General features: G+C 44.8%; 1 pseudogene across 1 annotated transcript; it reads right to left on the bottom strand.

The window, feature by feature from the left end:
- Positions 1-732: 732 nt before the first annotated feature.
- LOC147828320 (growth hormone-inducible transmembrane protein pseudogene) lies at positions 733-13,927 on the bottom strand (annotated as a pseudogene). The gene has a single exon (XR_015450966.1). The product of XR_015450966.1 is annotated as a growth hormone-inducible transmembrane protein pseudogene (transcript).
- Positions 13,928-20,302: the final 6,375 nt, after the last annotated feature.

The following is a 20,302-nucleotide window of genomic DNA, read 5'->3' as shown; positions in this document are numbered from 1 at the left end:
TTTGCATCTATATTCAACAGGAATATTGGTCTATAGTTTTCTCTTTGGTTGTGTCCTTGCCAGGTTTGGTAACAGGGTAATGCTGACCTCGTTGAAAGTGTCAAGAGGTTCCCCTGCTTTTAATTCTATGAATAGTTTGAGAAACATTGGTGTTAGTTCTTTTTTTAAAAGTTTGCCAAGTTTAGTAGTAAATTCATCTATTCTTAGGCTTTTCTTTGTTGGGAGACTTTCTATTACTGATTCAACCCCATTACTTGTTATTGGCCCTTTTAGGAATTTTTATATCCTCTTCACTCAATTTTGGTAGGTCATATGTGTCCAGATGTTTGGTAATTTCTTCTGAATTTTCCAAGTTGTTAGTATATAGTTTTTCAAAGTAATCGTTAGTGATATGTTGAAGATAATTGGTATTATAACAATATCAATGTTTTCAGAACCAAAACATGTTTTATCTCTTTTAATATTTGGGATTTCACTAGTTTCTTATATCAGTGTTTTCCACTGCAGGAACATTATATTTTGGTTCAATTCATCTCTAATGTGTTACATATTTATTGCTATACTAATATAATTTTTTAAAAAAATTATGTGCAGTATTCTGCTGCTGATATAGAGAATTAAACTCATGTGTCTTTTTAAAATTCTACAGTCATTAACTTTGCTTATTCTAAGCATTTTTAATAGCATTCTCAGGATTTTCTATGTAAGCATTCATGCTTTTTAGGCTGTAATTTTCTTTCTTTCTTTTTCTTTCTTTCTTTCTTTTTGCCAAAAGGAATCTGAAGTTGTGTAAAATCTCCTTGGCTTCAATTAATTTTTAAATAACATTAATTTGAAATATAAAAGCTCAATTTCTGAAGATGAAACACTTTAAATTAACATAATTTTATATTAAATCTCAATCAGTTCATTAAATGGTTTATATATGATCATGAAACTAGCCACAAATTATTTCCTTACTTCACTTTATATCAATTTAAGTGGCTACTCCATTCTATGCGGCTGTTTTCCTCTCTCTCCCTGCTAATCCATTGCTCTTTGTTATCTGCGTGTCTCCAAGTCCATTTTCTCCTAATATTGAAAATACCATGCGCCAAATAATGTTTCCACCTCCTGCCCGAACGGCCCTAAATGAAATAGGAACCAACCATTCCTGTGTTACATTTCACTCACTTTCCCTCCGTGAAGATTTTCTCGACTTCTTTGTAGTTGCTAAATTACTATACTTTTAATGCCTATGTTTTCTACTCTTAAAAATGCAGTTGACTTTGAAAGTAAGATTTGTCATCTTTCACGTGTGTTTCCGTAGGAGCACCTGGCAAGGAAACATGCCCACAATGAATGAATGTGAGCCAGGGAAGCCGGCTGTCCCCCTTACCTCTCCCTTTCTCCTGCCACTGGTTCAGGGGGATGTACACAGGGAAATTCCCTTAGGAGATGGAGGCCGAATCGGAGGCAGGGGCCATTTTTCCACTCCTTCCTTCTGCAGTCTCTGAACTGAGTTTTACACGAAAAAATATAAAACCACAATTTGAATAAAGGAGAGATTGGAAGTTAAGATTTGGGACTTTTTCGGAACGCAACTGGGTCTTAAACTAATTCTAGTCTCTGGCGTCTGAAAACCCAAGCGCGTTCATGGACAAGTTTGCCATCTACTGGCCATGTGAGGAACTGCAGCAGCCCGGTTGGAAAGAGCAGGGCTCTCAGAGGGGCTGTGGGCCGCAGGGAGAACAGGGCCCAGAGCCCAGCCAGGACTTAGGGCGAGGCCCTCGTGTGCAGATGTAGGGGCCAGAAGATTGCAGAGCTTTTATTTTTAATCCATTTTCAACATTCATAAAGCCCTCATTTCCAGTGTGAGACAGGCCTGAATCTCTCTGAATTATGATTGAAACCCACATTTCTCGGACTTGTTCCTCTTACAAACACATTTTCCTGACCTAGGAAGCCAGTGCGTCATCCTTGGGAGAGCGGAATGTTTCCTTCCCCTTACGATACTGTTCCAGGCTGACGTGATCGGTTCTCTGCTGCCCTCTGGTGGTCACTTGCATCCTCCGCCCTCCTGCTCTCCGGCTTGCCATGTCCAGGATCTCCCTTCTTTCCTCTGCATGGCTGGGAGCGTCTATCTGCCCTGCCTCTCCTGGACGTGGATGCTAATCAGCGTGGCAAAGAGATTGCGTCTTATTTTTGTCTTCCACATCCTAACAAGGCACCTACACAGACCGTCCACCCCTAACAAATAGCATAATTTAGGACACAGGTCTCATTTCTAAATTGGCGGACCTCTGAACACGTGTTTGGGAGGGAACACACACACACGCGTTTAAATGAAGCTTCGTTATGGAGTCCGTTGGTGCCCACGTGATGGGCCATAAACAAAAATTCCAAGGTGGACCCTGACCCCAGAAGAAGCCTGGTACTGTGCCCATCATCGGGGTGGCACAAAAGGTATGCAACTTCCGCACCATAAATCCTGTTGTGAAAAATTAATCTTTCTATTTTTATATTACTTATTTTAATTTTTACGTCAAAAACTATGACGTCTTAGGGCAGAGGACTTAATTTGGCAGATTCCTGGTAAATTCAGTGACTTTCACAGTGCTCACCTAAAAGCTAGTTCCAAGTTCCGCGGACGGGGACTGCGGGGTTGGCACGCGAGCGCCCCCTGCATTTCCAGCCCTGACCGCACTGCGTGTCCTGGTCAGATCATCTCCCTGGTTGTCCCCGTCTTCCAAACACTGGTGAGGATGACTGCTGCATCTGCAATGCCTCATTCTCCTCGCCATGGCATTCCATGCCACCGTTTCAGGGGGCAAATTTTAGGCCAAGATGTGGCTCTTCCAGGTCCCAGCTCTTCCTTTCTCCCAGGTCATTGCCAGAGAGGAGTCTGCGGGCACCACTGCCTTCCAGGAGCCAGGGCCCAAGAGGGAGCAGGCCCCTGCCTTCTAACCGAAGGACAGCATTACGGGCCCATCAATGTTGAATTATTTCTCTCTGCTCTGCAAGTTCCTCGTCCTCCATCACGAGGAATGTCCTTTCCAGACTGAAGGAGAAAGGAGGAAATCCTCACACGGGAAACAGTAGCCCACCTTAGGAGGCCTGAGTGTGGGCTGTCTGTAATGAGGGAAGGACAGAACCCTTAGGCAAATCAACTCAAAACTTGTCAGAATGCTGCACGCACTTACACCATTAGGTTGCAGTGAAAACCCTAAATTAAGTTAAACATCATACTGGAGGACCCTTGAACCCTTGAGAACGCATCTGCAGACCCCTCACATTCAAGTAGCTTGGACTTCAGGGAAATGAATGCCGACAAAAATCTGACTGCAGAAATCACTGCCAGGACGGAGGAAGGCGGGACTCAGTGCCCAGAGCAAAGCCCCAGAGTCTGCCGGCCACAAGCCGCAGCCCAGCCGTCCTGGGCCCCCCCAGAGCCCTCCCCACCTCCGTTCCACCTCTGCCCCTCTTGAGGGGCAGCGCCTCGGGCACAGGGTGGGAGCCAAGGGACCCACACGTGCTCACCTGGGGACCCCCCCGGGGCAGCCCCCCAAGAGCACGGGAGGAACGGCGGCTGGGTCCAAGCAGGGGGCTTTGGGTGCTAGTGGGTCAGTAGTTAGCCTAAACCACTTTGTTGAGGCATGACTGGCCGGCTACAGAGACGCCGTATTTACTGCACAGAACTTGGTCACCTGGGAGGTCAGTACACAGCCGTGAAACTCACCACAGCCTGTGTCGCACATGTCACCGCCTCCAAACCTTTCCTATAATAAAAGTCCTGAGACAGCCTAAACTTATTATGAAGGCTAGAGGTAGAGGAAAGAAGAAATAGGGAAATTAATCCGTGAAAAGTAAAGCCAACCAGCCGTGGTGGTGCCCAGCTGTAATCCCAGCACTTGGGAGGCTGAAGCAGGAGGATCACCACAAGTTCAGGCCCAGCCTGGACTGTGTAGTGAGACTGTCTCAAAAAAAAAATGGAAAGAAAGAGAGAGAGAAGGAAGGAAGGAAATAAGGAAGGAAGAAGAAAGGAAGGAGGGAAGAAGAAAGGAAGGAAGGAAGAAGGAAGGAAGTAGGGAAGGAAGGAGGGAAGGAAGAAGGAAGGAAGGAGGGAAGGAAGGAAGAAGGAAGGAAGGAGGGAAGGAGGGAAGGAAGGAAGGAAGTAGGGAAGGAGGGAAGGAAGGAGGGAAGAAGGAAAGAGAGAAAGAAAGAAAAGCTAAGGCCAAAACCAACAAAAGACTTTTCCACAGCCTTCCAACACGCACTCCTGAACGTGTGTTGAAACCTTGACTTAAAATCCCTGTAGGTTTAGCCTGAGGCTCCACCCTTCCTGCTTTGGGATGAGCTTCGCTATCGCCCCAGCCGCTGCAGAGCCAGGAGCCCTTCTCCAGTCCTGTCCTCTGGTCCCGAGACGCCCCACTTCACGCTACCCTGCTGTCTCCTGATAGCCAGCGTAGCTTCCCTGTGAACAATCTGCGCTGCTCTTCCCTAAATTCTCACTGTAACAACGCCCTGGCCCAAACTCTGTTTTCCAACCGCTGTCTAGCCTGGCAAAATTTGTCCCAGCACCTGTGCCTTTTCTTGCCAGCACTGAACCCTTTTCTTCAGAGAACCCTGGGCCCCTCAGGAGTTTTAGATGAATGCTTCTCACTCCTCTGGGGTGTGTGCGTGTGCGTGTGTGTCTGTGGAGCCTTCACTATGAGCTCTACACTGTGGGCCCTTTTTAAGCACACAATGCAGTGTTATTATCTATAGATACTATGCTGTACAGTAGAGGTAAGTATTTTAAAAGAACTTTTCATTTAAAAAATGTAAAAGGAAACAAATACAACAAGAAGACAGAAGAATTTTGAAGAATTTTCAAGGTTCACAGCTCTGAGCTCTTGGGACCGCGTCACTCTGAAGGCCAGGGACAGCTGGCCTGGCTCCCCAGCATGGGGCTGCCTGAAACCTAGGACCCTGGGACACCGCTTCTTTCCCTAGTCTCTGCCTGCAGCAAACTCGTGGACCGGGCTACAGTGAGATCCGGCTTCACCCATAGCAGAAATGTAAACTGGGGCAACAGCACAAACTCACAGGCAGAAGCTTTAATTGGGAAGAAAGAAAATGTGGGGATGAACTTCAGCTGGAAGGCAGCACCGGAGGGAACACTGAGGCCGGCTTGTGGGCTGCTCTGGCAGATCTCAATCTCTGTTCCGGTTCTGCAGCTCCAGAGAGATCCCTACAGCTTCAGGAGTGGACTGCTCTCCTCAGTGTGGCTCCTGCGTAGATGCAGCAGTGTCAGCCTTGCCAGGCTCTGCCAGAGCCCAGGTGGCACAGGACAGGCAGGTGAAGGCCTCTGAAACCTCCCATGCTGCTGTCTTCAGATGTGAAGGGGTTAGATAGCCTAGGAAGGTTTAGGGCTCACAAACCATAGGGTCCGAGTTTCACACAGACCTGCCTGCGTGCAGAGCTCAGGTGGGAACTGAACCGAGAGCACAGTTGTGATCCCAGCAGTCAGAAGGCTGAGGCAGGACAATCACCATGAGCTCTGGCCCAGCCTGGGCTAACAGTGAAGAAGAAGCCAGCCTGAAATACATAGTGAGACCCTGTCTCAAAAGAAAAGACAAATATAAAATGAAGGCAGAGATGGCAGCAAGCTTTGACCTGTTTCTAGTTACCCATTAGGCATCTGTAGGCCCAAGGGAACAGTCACTGTGCTTTTTGATGTTTTATTTTGTTCTGATTTTTTACCAAAAGCAGCTTTAAATCCCTGGCTGCCTTTTGAGAAGAAAACAAAAGTCATGTTTTTAATAAGCAATAGGCTAAGGGCTCAGGCATTTGTTTATCCCCCCTGTCCCTCTGTGGTGATCCTAACAATTTTATTTTCTTGTCTAGTTCATTCTTTTTTTTTTTTTTTTTTTTTCCATACCAGGGATCAACCTCAGGACCTTGTGCTTTCCAGGCAGGTGCGGCACCACTCAGCTACATCCCCAGCCCCATCTAGTTTATTCCTGGAGAGGCCATGGCCTGGCTTTAATGATGACCTGGAGGTCCACAGGACTGCTTGGGAGAGGAGGTGGCTGGGTAAGAACATGCTCCGTGCTTCTACTGAGGCCGAGGAGAGCACCAGCCTTTGCTCCCCACGGTAGTGTCTGCCACTCCTGGGTGCTTCCCGTGGCCCTGCTCAGCCCGGGCAGCCCTTCTCAGCCCTGGGGCCTCAGCCCTGCTTCCAGCTCTGCCCAGGCTCCTCCTAGCTGTTCCCACAGCACATTCTCACACCCAGCTCCTGCTCCACCGCCACCCACAGAAATGTGCTCTCGTGGGCAGGAAAGAGCCTCAGTTTCCCTTTGCACAGCTCTCCCTCCCGGGCTTTCCGGCCAGTCAGTCCTGCTCTCTGCCCCCTGCCCTGCTCACTGCCATCAAGTGTTAGGTGAGGGAACCAAGAGGTGCTAGAAACGTCTGCAGCTGGAGCCACCCTCAAAACCTGCTGAATGTTTCTCTTGTGTGCCCTTCACCTCTAAATGACACCTTTACCCCTCGCTAAATGCAGGCCGAGAGAGGGAAACTGTGATGGTAATGCCTTCCCAGAGTGGCCCCCTGGCCTCAGGCCTCCCATTTGCCTGGCCTTTTGCAAAAGTCCTGTCCTACCCAGGAGCTCCACCCAGTGTATTACCACATGAGCTGTGATCAAAATGTACAGGGGATATTTCCTTTTTTTTTTCCAAAAAGAAATTGCGGGCCTGGGGATTTAGCCCAGTGGTTTTGCCACCTGCTGCACAGGCTCAAGGACCCGAGTTTAATCCCCAGTACCCCCAAAATAAAAATACTCCCTGGCTTCAAACACACTAATTGTGTGGCTTTGCTTTGGTGAAGAAACTTGGCTGTGCCCATGCTCATCCTGGCCCGAGGAGCCAGAGAAGGTCTGGCGGTTTCCCTGTTGCCCTCTTCATTCCCTCAAGGCGAGAGGCAGGATTTCTGGCTTTTCTGGTGTCAGAGGTCTGCCTTGGAGTTGTGCCAGTGCACTGCCAAGCAGCGAGCCCGTGGGCTTCCGGTGGGAGTTCCCACGAGCCTTCTATCGGCCACCTACCTGTCGACAAAACAGCGTCGCAGGGTTCCGCATCGCCATCACTTCACCCAAGTGACAGTAGCAGCCAAGGATACCAGCGAGAGGTGGCCCAGAGGGTGGAGAAATTTGGGGTCCAGCTTTACGTATCCGCAAGGACATCGCCCAGAGTAACAGATTCTACCCATACAAAACCCACAGCTGAAGAGGCGGCAGCTCCGCTGGGTGTGGGAGGGAGCTACCCTCGTGCACAGCACGCACTCGCGTCCAGTTTGTAACTGGCAGCAAATGTGACTCTGTTCGACCCAAGACTGAGGAACTGGGCTCCTGAAACCAGGAATCATCTCCACCTCGACAGTGAAGCTTCCAGCCTGCACCTGCTCCTCCTCAGCCTGTGCGTCCTCCCAAGCCTAAGCATCCTGCAGTGGGATGCTCAGTGCCCCGCAACAGCACAGTTCCCCTCTGCGGTGCCGCTGCAGGCGTGGCCAAGACCCAAATGACAGATGGTGACAGTGGAGCCTGGAGAAGGGACCCTGCACACAGGCTCCACTGTGCTGCCTCAGTGCTGCTCCAGATGCCCAGCACGCCCAGCGGGACACCTGGCAAGCTCTCCAGCTACAAATTCAACCCTTAACGATCCGAAAGCCAGAGTGAAATATACCCAGGCTGCTGAAGGCTTGCAAGGCCCTTTGCCTGGTACAGGCTGTCTACAGGAGAGACCCACAGATCCCTAAATGCTGAAACCGAAATGAACCTAAAACACATGCCAAGTAGGTCAGGGCTTTAGCTCAGTAGCAACACACCTGCCTCACAAGTGCAAGGTCCTGAGTTCGATCCCTGATACCAGGAAAAATAAAAACATGCCAAGTGAAATAACATTTTGATTACCAATTCATTAACTGATATATATTTGCATTGTCTCTACAGCTATTGTGACTGATACTGCTGTGAATGTTCTTATACAAGTATTTATGTAGAGATATGCTTTTATATTTCTTGGATAGATACCCAGAAATGAAATTGCTGAGTCATATGGTAAATCTATGTTGAGCGTTTTAAAGATTTGACAAATTGGTTTCCATTTCCAGGACTAGATGGAGTAGATGCACTTCTGATTCCTCCTGCTAAATACAGCTACAACCCTGGGTGTTACACTTGAAACAAACATAAAAGACTGAAAGATGGAGAAAAGAAGGCAGACTAAGATTCTCAAGACGTGAGGAACAATATGGTGGTGAGTTTTGGTTTTGCCTCACATATATGAAACTGGGTACTAGAAGAGCCAACAACCAGGAAAATCCAACAGCACAGACAATTTTTTTAAATCTCTAGTTAAAGGATCAAGAAAGGGGCATCCTGAGAAGATAGAAAACTTTAATACAATCACTGTCTATTACAGGCAAACACCACAGAAAAAATCCCCTCACTTGCGCACAGGAGTGGGGGAATCTGCACGTGACAGCTCAAATGACCCCTCACAGCCGAGGTCCCCTCTGCACGGCTGCCACGGCCTCAGGGAAGACCAAGCCGGAAGCCAGGACTTCATCCCTGCCTGGTGGCACCAAGCCCCTCCGTCACAGGCCACTAGAGACTAAGAGAGGAGCAGCAGTGAGGCGCTTTATGTCCTTCAGAGGGAATGCAAGTCATCAGAGGCCCAGTGGGGAACCTGGACATCCCTTGGGGGGCAGCAGCATCCTCTTAGGTCCAGTGAAGCAAAGCCAGAGAATGCTTTCTAACACGGATACTACCATATCCAAAATGTCCACGATGCAAGTGAAAATCGCTTATCATAACAAGAATTACAGAAATCTCAAACTGAATCAAATAAGACAATTAAAAACCAATACCCTAGATGACCTAGATGATGGAGTTATCTGACAAATATTTAAGGAGACAAGTCCTTTAAAGCATGTATTAAAAATACTTCAACAAGCAATGAAAAGCTCTCTTGAAACAAACAAAAAATTAAATTTTAGCAAAGAAAGAAGATATGAAGAATAGCTAAATGGAAGCTGGGTATGGTGGCACTCATCTGTAATCCCAATGCCCTGAAGGCTGAGGCAGGAGGATTGCAGGAAGTTTGAGGCCAGCCTTGACTACATAGTGAGTTCAAGGCCAGCCTGAACTACATAGTGAGAAAACAAAAGAAACCATTGTCTAACACAAGATCATGATTATTTACTCTTGGATTTTCTTCTAATAGTTTTATAATTTTAGCTGTTACATGTAGGTCCATGACAAATTTTGAGTTGATTTCTGTGTATGGTGTGAGGTAACGGTCCAAATGTCTTCTTTAGCAGGTGGAGAGCCAATTGGCCCAGTGTCACTTCTTAGAAAGACTCCTCTGCCTTGAGTTGCTTAGACACCTCTTTGAACATTAATTGACAATAGCAGGCTATGAGGATGGCTAAGTGGTAGTGTGGTTACCTTGAATACCAGCTCCATGGAGTAAGAAAAAGAAAAGAGTACATGAAAATTAATTCTTGGGAGTTGACCTTTGCGCCTAACTCATAATTTATGGTTAACTTATGTCAGCTCTATGCTGTCTGATTCCTGTAGCTTTGTAGCAACTTTGAAATCTGGACGTGTAAGTCCTTCATTGTTCTTCAGGACTGTGCTGGGTATTCTGGGTCCTTAGCATTTACAGATGAATTTTAGGGTCACTTGACAATTTCTGAATAAAAATAAAGGAAGCTGGGATCTTGATAAGAAATTCACTGAATCTCTACATAATTTGGCAAGCATTGTCATCTTGACAAAATTTCTTTTTGACAACATTTCTGACTTAAGAAAATAGTATGCAAAAAAAAGAAAGAAAATAGTATGCCTATTTGTTTAAATATTTTATATTTTCAGCAATGATTTGTAGTTATGAGTAAATAAACCTTGCCATCTTTTATTAAATTTATTACAAAGAAATTTATTCTTTTTTGGCATTAACTTTTTTTACTTAGGAAAAATTATCCAACAAACCAGCATCAGTGGCTAAAACTTATACAACATTTCCTAAGTGCCCGTGCATTTAACCTTAATCCTCTAAGTAGGTTTTGCTGCTATTTCACTTAACTGATGGAGAAACTGGCCATGCAGAGGTTAAAAACTTTGCTCAAGCTCTCTTAAGAAATAGTGGAAGAAGGGCCGGGGATTTAGCTCAGTGGTTCTGCTGCCTACCTCAAAAGCATAAGGACTGGAGGTCAATCCCTAGTACTAAAAAAAAAAAAAGAAAGAAAGAAATAGTGGAAGAATTAAGAGCTGGGATTTAAGCAGAGGCAGTTTTCTTAATCCCTATTCAATGGTATGAATATGATTCAGTTGGGAAAAGTAGACCAATCAACTTCTTGGCTGGAATGTTTATTATTACTTTTTTTTTTTTTTTGTACCTGGGATTGAACTCAGGCCCTTCTGCTTGCGAGGCAGGCAGTGGAACCACTGAACTAAATCGCTGTCCCTGTTTATTATTTCATAAGTAAGCATCCTTTGTACTTTGAGATAGTTAAAATGGTTGTTTCTGGATTACTGTGATAAACATTTGTCAAAACTATCAATCATCTCAATGGGCATATAGACTTCTTTCCTTTCACCGAAGACTTCCAAAACTAACTGTTCTGTATCAAAAATCTTACAAATGTCACAAGAAAGCTAAGGAATGGTCTACGTGAGAAACAAGAAAATTTTGCTAGAGAAACTAATGATGTGCTTTCCCCATCACACTGTTGGTTCATATTTTTCATAAAGATAACTACTGTAATTTTGCTTTTTAGTGCTCAGTTTGAGGAGGAACGTAAGAGATCAACAGTTTTAGGGGGAAAAACTGCTTTCATAAATATCTCCAGCATAAAACACAGACAAGTTTTTCTGATAATAGCGTCAAAGCATGAAGAGAAGAGAAAAGCAAGCATGTGCTCAATTAGACATCAATAATTATGCAACAAATGCTCAGCAGCTACAAACGTTGTTTATGTGCTAGAAAAGGCAACAGATTTCATCCTTAGAACATTTTATCTTGGAACTACCTTGAAGATTCAAAAGGAAAACCCACATACAGAGTCCACAAAGAAATGTATACACACTTCAGCACTTTGCCATACTAATGAATGTCTGGAAGCTAATGGCTACCCCTTTGACCGTCTCTTATAATTATAGAGGCCAAAGGTAACTTATATTAACCTGATGATGTCTCAATAATTTTAGTGTTCAAATGTTTATGCAACTTTTTCTTTTTCTTTGTACACATTTATGGTGGACTCTGTATATTCATAATTCCATCAGAGATTCCCCTGTGATTAACATTCTGGACTGGCCTGTCTTGACCTAGCCATGACCACATCCCTACTATGAAGACAGCACTGAGAAGCACAGCAGGAGGATGAATCACCTGTGTCTTTGTTTCATAGGCAAATGGAAAAACAGCAATCACTGTGATTTCCAAATACTCAGATGTCTGTCACTGGCTCATCACAATCACAAAATTCTAAGTCCTAAGGGTTAAAAAATAAATAAAGACTGCAGCTGACCTACTATTTCTCTCTGGTTTCTACACCAAAACTTTTACATTACTTATGACATTACTTACCATAGGCTCTGTCCCAAAGAAATATGCAGGCAAACACAAGTTTGTTGATTTCAATTTAATCTAATAAACTCAAAAATAGATAAAATACTTAAATTCTCCTGACATAAACCTTAGTTTTCACATTCATGAAAGTGTTTTAAAATTACTCAAACATGAAAGTTGTGTTGCATCAGGGGTACACAACACTGCTTGGCCAGAACAAGTAGCTAACCAGGATCGTAAACTCAGCACCAGTAACAAATTAAAGGAATAAAGTTTAAAATAAAGGAAGATGATTTATTTGAAAAAGAGGAGGAGGAAAAGATAGACAGCTACCCTGAGGAATAGGGAACACTGGAAAAGTGGGTACCCCTGAGCCCTTGTGCCTGGCTCTTTTATTAAGGCTAGAGACTCTTCGCCCCCCCCCCATGCCGGCACCTGGAATTTGTCACAGTCTGATTGGCTCTCTGGCTGTCTTCGATCCTAACCTGGGCACCTTTGCCTACATTCCTTCTGGTCATTTGATTCCTTCCTGCCCTTTCGCAGTGGATAAGGTGGGTGGGGCCTTATGAAAGGCAGTGTAGAGTTAGTGATTTAGTAAAGGGGATATGTGTGCATCTAGGGCAGTAATATAGTGACCTAGGGAAAGTATCTGCATATCTGTATAAATGTACAGGTCTGTGGGCTGGGGCTTTAGCTCAGCGGCACTGCACCTGCCTGACGAGCGCAAGGTCCTGAGTTTGATCCCTGGTACCAAAACAAAAAGTATAGGTCTGTGTCTTTTTATATACAAAATAAGAGGTTTTAGGTGGCTGCCCTTTGCCTCCTTTGCATCTTACTGGAGCTGGTTACTTCTGGGTTCATCCCTTCTGTTGACCTCCTGATAAATTCTCATGTTAATTGTGTCACCTGGCACCTTTCTGGGTCCAGTTTCTCTCTCTTTCTTTACCTTTGTCATTTTTTTTTTTTGTACCAGGGATTGAACTCAGGACCTTGTGCTTGTGAGGCAGGTGACAGAATTGCTGAGCTAAATCCCCAGCCCTACCTTGGCCATTTTAATCACTCGAGTCTAACTGCAGAGGCAAAAGCTGCTATTAATAAGATTTTCTATTAATTTCTTTAATAAAGCTTAAAGAGGCCCTTTTCTGGTGTATTTTTCTTGGTTTTTTTTGAAACAGAGTCTTGCTATGTAGTTTATGTTGGCCTTGAACTCACAGCAGTCCTCTACCTCAGCCGCCTGGATGCTGGGATTACAGGTGTACACCACCACGCCTGGCTATGGAAACATTTTAAACATGTTAACATGTTGCTCTAAACCTCAATGAGAGCTGCTTGTACAAATGATGTAACAAGTGTCTGCCCTATTAAACAAGAGGGACCAGGCCAGGGATTTAGCTCCAGGGATTTAGAACCACAACTGCCTCGCAAGCAAAAGGTCCCAAGTTCAATCCCCGGTACCAAAGCAAAGTGAGGGCCAGCAATGCCGCAAAAGCCAGATACTGTCACTTGACTCCTCCGCATTGCCTCCAGCTGCTGGAACAGCTGCTCCTGGCATCGGTGCATTACAAGCACCCGAGCACACTCCCACCGTGCAATTGATGGGATCATCGCTTTTGACCTGCACACATCGGTGGTATTTCTGTGTGTTTGACTACTTTCCGAGTGTCATTTAGTAGCAACCTGGTGTAAAGAACTAATCCACCATCCACTGCCACTGAGTGTAGAGCAGCACCAACCGCAGTGTTAGGTGGCGGAAATTTAAGTCCCATGAGAAGAGGAGGGTGAGACCGAGACCCATGCTCAGGGGCGCTGCTGTGTGCAGGAAGCTCTCACTGGGTGCACACAAAGCCACCGGAGAGAGGTCTCCCGCCACGCGCTCTCGCCGGAGGAGCCACACTGCAGCCATCACACCAGAATGTAGCAAGCAAGATGCTTTAGGCCCAGGGTCTGTGCATGTGGTCTGGGCTCGCCAGCATCCCAGCTCCAAGCGCCTGCAAAGGCTGCACCGATTGTCACCCAAGATGCCCCTGCATGCAGTTCATGAGAGCAGCACTTCTAGGGACTGCTAAGGCAGACAAAGCTGTCAAATCAATACTTCCTTCCAAGTTCATACAGGTAGGGTGTATTCCATCTTTCACACACTGAGGCCAACTTACAGCCTTTTCCATCCCTCCAATCTCACTTGACACTCCCAAACCATGGTAACACCATGCTCCAAGACCGACACAGCGCCTTCAGCAGCAAATCCTCTGCCCGCTGATCAGTTTTACATGTTTTTCCACTGATGGTTCCAATGCTGCCTCCTCAAGTTTGTGGCCAGTTCTCCCACTCCCCTCAGGGTGTTAAGAGCCACTGATGTTTCCTGGTGGAATCCTTGGGGCGAGGTGTGAGTGCTGAGTGGAAAATCCTAGCAGGTTGTGTGCGTCCTGAGACACAAGAGCCATGTAGCCAGCATGATGGTGGACAGGGTTTACCAAGAAGATCGGAAATCTCGGTTTCCAGTCACCTCATCACGCAGTTCCCTTTCCGGCTCTCATCCCACACCTCCACCCACTCCTTCCTTTGTCCTTTTGGGTCCTGGTCACTTTAGCTCACTTTCTCGGTGCACTTTCTTCTTGATAATATTGGAATGGAATTCTTTACTTTCTTTCATTTTTGAATTATTCAATTGCTACAACATAGAAAGAATAGAATTTTGTAGGGGTTTTTTTGCTTTTGTTTTTGTTTTGGAGGGGGTGGTTTATTTTTTGGTACCAGGGATCAAACTCAGGACCTTGTGCTTTCAAGACAGGAGGCAGCACCACCGAGCTAAATCCCCAGAATTTAGGGGGAATTATGTAGATTCACCTGAATTTTGTAGATTCACCTTGTAGCCTACGACCTTGCCAAACCTGTTTATTCGCTGTAATGGTATTTGCAAGGATGGGCTTAGAATTGTCTGCATACAAACTCATGTCATCTGAAGTCATTCACTTCTTCCTTTTACTTCTGTTTATCTTCTTCCATTGCAATTTGGATGTCTTTTGTTTCTTTTTCTTGCCTGATTACAGTGGCTAGAATCTCCACTACAGTGTTGAATAGAATTTCATTCCCAATTTTAGGGAGAAAACATTAAGTCTTTTGCCCTTAAGCATAATATTAGTTTTATGTTTTTCTTTTTTTTTTTGGTACCGGGGACTGAACTCGGGTCCTTGCGCTTGCACAGCAGGCAACGAAACCACTGAGCTAAATCCCCAGCCCTAGTTGTATGTTTTTCATAAATCCTGTTCCTCAAGTTAAATATGTTCCCTCTCTTTATAATTTTTGGGACTTCTTGACATGAATAGGTTTTTTTGCTTTTGTTCTTCGTATCTTTCTTTATTTTAGATATATTTTCTTAATGCCTATTAATTTTACAAAATACTAGGTTAGATATTTTCATACATGTGTGTAACATATTTTGATCATGACCATCCTCCATTACTTTTTCTTATGCCCCTCTTCCCTTATTCCTTTCTTTTTGTCCAGTAACAGTCTCCTTTCTGCCGGACATGGTGGCCATGCTGTGATCCCAGCACTTGAGAGGCTGAAGCAGGTAGATCACTGTGAGTTCGAGGCCAGCCTGAGCTGTATGGTGAGTTCAAGGCCAGCCTGAACTACTTAGGGAGACCCTGTCTCACAAAAACAAACAAACAAAAAACTGTCTCCCTTGTAATTTCATGTCATCCTTTTTAGATTCCATGTATCAGGGAAAAAATGGTACTTTTCTTTTCTCAGTCTGGTTTACTTTGCTTAACATGGTGGTGTCCAGTTCCATCCATTTCCCTGAAAATGGCATGATTTTCATTATAATGGCTGATTAATAAATACTTTATCGTGCATATAGAGCACATTTTCTTTATCCACTCATCTGTTGATGGGCACCGACTAGTTCCACATCTTAGCTATTGTGACTTGTGCCCTAGTGTGTATGCATGTATCCCTACAGTAAGCTGATTTTAGTCCATCTGAGTATAAACCGAGGAGTGGTATGGCTAGGTCATATGATGCTGCCATTTTTGCTTTTTGAGGAACCATCATACTCATTTCCATAGTAGCTATACTAATTAACATTCCCTCCAGCGGTGTACAAAGGTTCCTTTGTCCCCTGCATCCTCAACAACATTTATTCTTTTTTATATTCTTCATGGCCACTCTGGCTGGAGTGAGATTGGATCTCAATGTAATTTGATTTGCATTTCTCTAATAGCTAAAGATGTTGAACATTTTTCCATGCATTTATTGGCCATTTGTACTTCTTCTCTTAAGAAGTGATTTCATTTTACTTGCCCATTTATTGGCTGGGCTCTTTGACTTTTTGGTGTGAAGTTTTTCAAGTTTTTTAACAGTCTAGCTATAATCCTCTGTCAGAGGGTAGCTCCCAAAGATTTTCTTCCACTCTGTGAGCCATCTCTTCACTCCATTACATCATTCCTTTCAGTGCAGAAACCTATTCATTTGATGGAGTACTATCTGTTGGTTCTTAATGGTATTTCCTGTATGCTGGAGTCCTATTCAGGAAGTCTGTGCCTGTGCCTATGGCTTGAAGTGTTTCCCCTATGTTTCCATTTTGCAGTCTCAAGGGTTCAAGCCTTGTATACCTAGGTTTCTGATCCATTTCAAATTCATTTTTTGTACAGGATGAGAGATAAAGATCTCATTTCAATCTTCTACATATGGAAGTTTCCCAGCATCATTTGTTAAAGAAGCTGTCTTTTCTGCAGCATACGTTTTTGGCTTCTTTGCCAATAATCACATGGTTATAGTTGCACTGGTTTGTCTACGTGTCTTCTATTGCGTTGGTCTGTGTATCTATTTTTGTGCCAGTAGTAGAATTTAAAATCAGGTATTGTGATGCCACCACCCTTGCTCTTTTTGCTTGGGACTGCTTTGGCTCTTCTAGGTCCTTTGGGTTTCCATCTTAGTTTTAGGATTGTTTTCTCTAGTTCTGTGAAGAATGTCATTAAAATTGTGATGAGGATTGCATTGAATCTGTAGACCACTTTTGTTGATATGGTCAGTTTCACAGTATTGATTCTGCCAGTCCATGAACATGGGAGTCTTTCCATCTTCTACTGCCTTCTCCAATTTATTTCTTCAGTGTTCTGTAATTTTCATTGTAGATATCTTTCACCTTCTAGGTTAGATTGATTCCTAGGTTGTTTTTAAAGCCACTGTAAATGGAATTGTTTTCCTGACTTCTTTCTCAAGGATAGTTCACTATTAGTGTATTTTAAAAGGTACATTATTGGGGCCAAGGATTTAGCTCAGTGGTTCCGCCACCTGCCTCACAAACGCAAAGTCCTGAGTTCAATCACCAGTACCAAAAAAAAAAAGGTATATTATTGATTTTTCACATTGAGTTTTGTATTCTGCCTGTATTGAGTTTTATTAAATGCTTTTCCCATGGTTATTGATATTATTGTGTGACTTTTGTCCTTCATTCTAACAATACGGTATATTGAAATAATTTATTTTTGTATGTTGATTACTAATTCCATGTCTCTACTTCTTATAGTTGTATTCAGATTTTCTTTTTTCCCCTTGAGTCTACTTCAATTTGTGTAGTTCTGGAAAATAATCTATGCACAAGGGCCTAAGTTCAATCCTTACTGGGACATACACACACACACACACACACACACACACACACACACAACAATGAGGAGGCCAATGTGGGACAATGATCAGAAAAATAAGAGGGACAAGACAGGGGGAGGGAAGAATATGCAGGGCTCTGTGAGGAACTGAGCCTTACTCTGAATAACTGGAGAAGTCATTGGAGAGTTTAAAGCATAGGAGTTCCTGGTCTAACTCATTTTTTAACAGGCTTATTCTGACTGCTGTGCAGAGACATGCCCAGGGAGAACAAAGACAACAGCAAAGAAACACATTTGTAAACATAAGAGATGAATCTGGATATATTTTCAAGATAAAGCCAATAGAATTTAAGCTATTATTGGGTATGGAATAGGAGAAAAAGAGAGGAAATATCAATGTCTCAAAGATTTGGGTCCTAAACAGCTAAAAGAATAGAATTGCCAAACCCAATTCTGACAAGAGGAAGAAGGTTGAGAGGGGAAGATCTGGTCAGTTGTGGACATGTTGTCAGACATCTGCAGTAGAAATCCGGAATTCTAAGGAACGATGGTCTGATCTAGATATATAAATTTGGGAGTCATCATGAAAAGATGGTCTTCTACATTGGTATTTAAATCAGGCAGGAAGTCATGAGACAAAATGAAGTCACCTAGGGACAGATAAAAGAAAAGACCCAGGAATTGAATAATGGACACCCCAGTGTAAACCGGGGAGATGAGAGGTAACCAGCAGGGCAGCAGAGAGGCCTGAGAGAACAGAAGGATTCTGAGTCCCCGGAATATGTTCATAAATAGTGTACAACTAAATTCTATTCAGAAATACTTCACTGGGGCTTATTTATATATCTACAAAGGGCTGTTGTCTTCCTTGCGCTTGGTCACCTTTATAGTTTATATCGAGGACTCTCAAAGCCTCGTGCTCTCAGAGGCGGGGCTTGTGGGAGGAGACTGGATTATGGAGCCTACAGCTGAGTTGTGCTGGGAATCGGGATCCGGCCGGAAGAGGGCCACATCCGGCCACTGCGAGGGGCACATCATCTTCCTTCCCAGCCTCTCCCTTTGCTCAGCAGACTGTCAACTGAAAGTGTGAGCCAAAATAAACCTCTCCTCCTTTAATTTGCTGGTGGCAGCTATTGAGCCCCAGAGATGAGAAAGTGACTGAGACAGTCACATTATCTGGGGGACTCTGTCCCTGGCATGCTGTCGGTCACTGTGATGATGGTGGTACCGTCCTCAACAGCATCAGCCACCAGGAAGTTCTCAGGAAGAGAAGCGCGCTCCTAGGGAATCAGCACTGTCCTGGCCTGCAAGGTCCTAGAGGCCAGGGAGCGTGTGTGGGACCTAGGAGTAGCTGACAGTCTGAGTGGTGCACACGGTCTTGCGTTAGGCAGGATAAGGCAGCAAGGCAGCTGGATACCTCCCGGACAGTCAGTAAACTCAGTTTCTGCTCTACCACACTCCTGGTCCCCTTCAGCTAACCACTTCTCTGTCTGCATTGTCATTTCCTCTCCCTTGACCTCCAGCCTAGTGCCTCAGAGCATCCCTTTCCAAAATGGCGTGGACAGCAACATGGCAGCAGTGGTGAGTTCAGTCCTTTCCACCCGGGTCTTCTCTGTGACGCTGGATTGCCTGCAACTGCTACAACAGGAAACTATGTTGAATGAACGAGGCTTCACCAAACAATGGAATTGTGGGCAGCCATTAAGGATGATGTTGGTGGGCTGGAGATGCAGCTCAGTTACAGTGTGCGTGTTTAGCCTGTGTCCGGCCCTGGGTTCAATAGCCACTACCAAAAAAAAAGGTCAGACACACACAAATTTAGGAACGGCCTATGAAGTGACAATTTGTATTCTTTTTTTTTTTTTTTTTTTTGGTACCAAGGATCGAACTCCAGTCCTTGCACTTGCGCAGCAGGCGGCAAAACCACTGAGCTAAATCCCCGGCCCAACAATTTGTATTTTTTTTACATGTCAGTATAATGAAAGACAAAGTAAGTCTAAGGAACTATGCCTATATTTAAAGGGAACTAAAAAGACTTAACTAAATGTAATACATTGCATAATCCTAGATTAGGTCTTTGCCCAAGAAAGAAAACTGTTTGTCTGTTTTGTTTTGGTACTGGGTATTGAACTCTGGACCTTGTGCTTGCGAAGCAGACAGCAGAACCACTGAGCTAAACCCCCGGCCCCAAATGAAACTGTTATAGAGGACATCATGAGACAATTGGCAAATTCTGGACTGGCAAATATGGGCTGTAGATTGGATCACAATATTATACCAGTTTTCCTGATGTTGAAAATTGTTCTATATTGTGTAAAATGTTGTTCTTGTCCTTAGCAAACTCACACTGATGAGTGTGGGGGTAAAGGGATACTTACTTTCAAATGTTCCCGAAACCATATTAATGTGCATTTGTAGAAAAATAGTGATAGGGCTGGGGATTTAGCTCAGTGGTTCTTGCGCCTGCTGCGCAAGCGCAAGGTCCCGAGTTCGATCCCTGGTACCGAAAAAAAAAAAAGAAAGAGAAGGACTTGCTGGTGAAGTCTGGTTCTTGACAGGCAGGTGCACACAGCGCCCCAGACTGCGGCCCCGATGCGGCTCTGCCGGTCACGCCCACGGCAGACACCTCCTCGGGACTCTCCGTCTCAGAGCCGCTAGAGGACTCTGTGGGTGGCTTACCCTAAAGCCGTCCTGGGTTGACTCAAGAGGTCGAATGAATCCAGGTGTTATGCTTTGTGTCTCCATGTCCCCCTAAAGCCTCATGCGCATGAGGTGAGGGTTTCTTTTTCAGAGGCAGCTGAATCTGGAATGTGTGATGCTGGGGTTAAGGGCGCGTGGTTACTAGACCACTACGTGCGAGTGATGAGCTTGGCACCGCCCTCATCCCGGTGGTCTGGATGGGATAAAAGGAGCAGGGGCCGGGGATTTAGCTCAGTGGCACCGTGCTTGCGTCATAAGTGCAAGGTCCTGAGTTCGATCCCTGGAACCAAAAAAGAAAAGATAAAAGAGGGGCCGGGGATGTAGCTCAGTGGTTCCGTCGCCTGCTTCGCAAGCACAAGGTCCCGAGTTTGATCCCTGGTACCAAACAAAAAAAAA

The sequence above is a fragment of the Heterocephalus glaber genome, unplaced genomic scaffold (genome assembly GCF_053883595.1).
Source record: "Heterocephalus glaber isolate CG9 unplaced genomic scaffold, H.glaber_assembly_v1.0 deba00001141, whole genome shotgun sequence".
Classification (NCBI taxonomy): Eukaryota; Metazoa; Chordata; class Mammalia; order Rodentia; family Bathyergidae; genus Heterocephalus; species Heterocephalus glaber.
The sequence above is the reverse complement of the archived record's forward strand: the minus strand, read 5'-3'. Positions and strand labels throughout refer to the sequence as shown.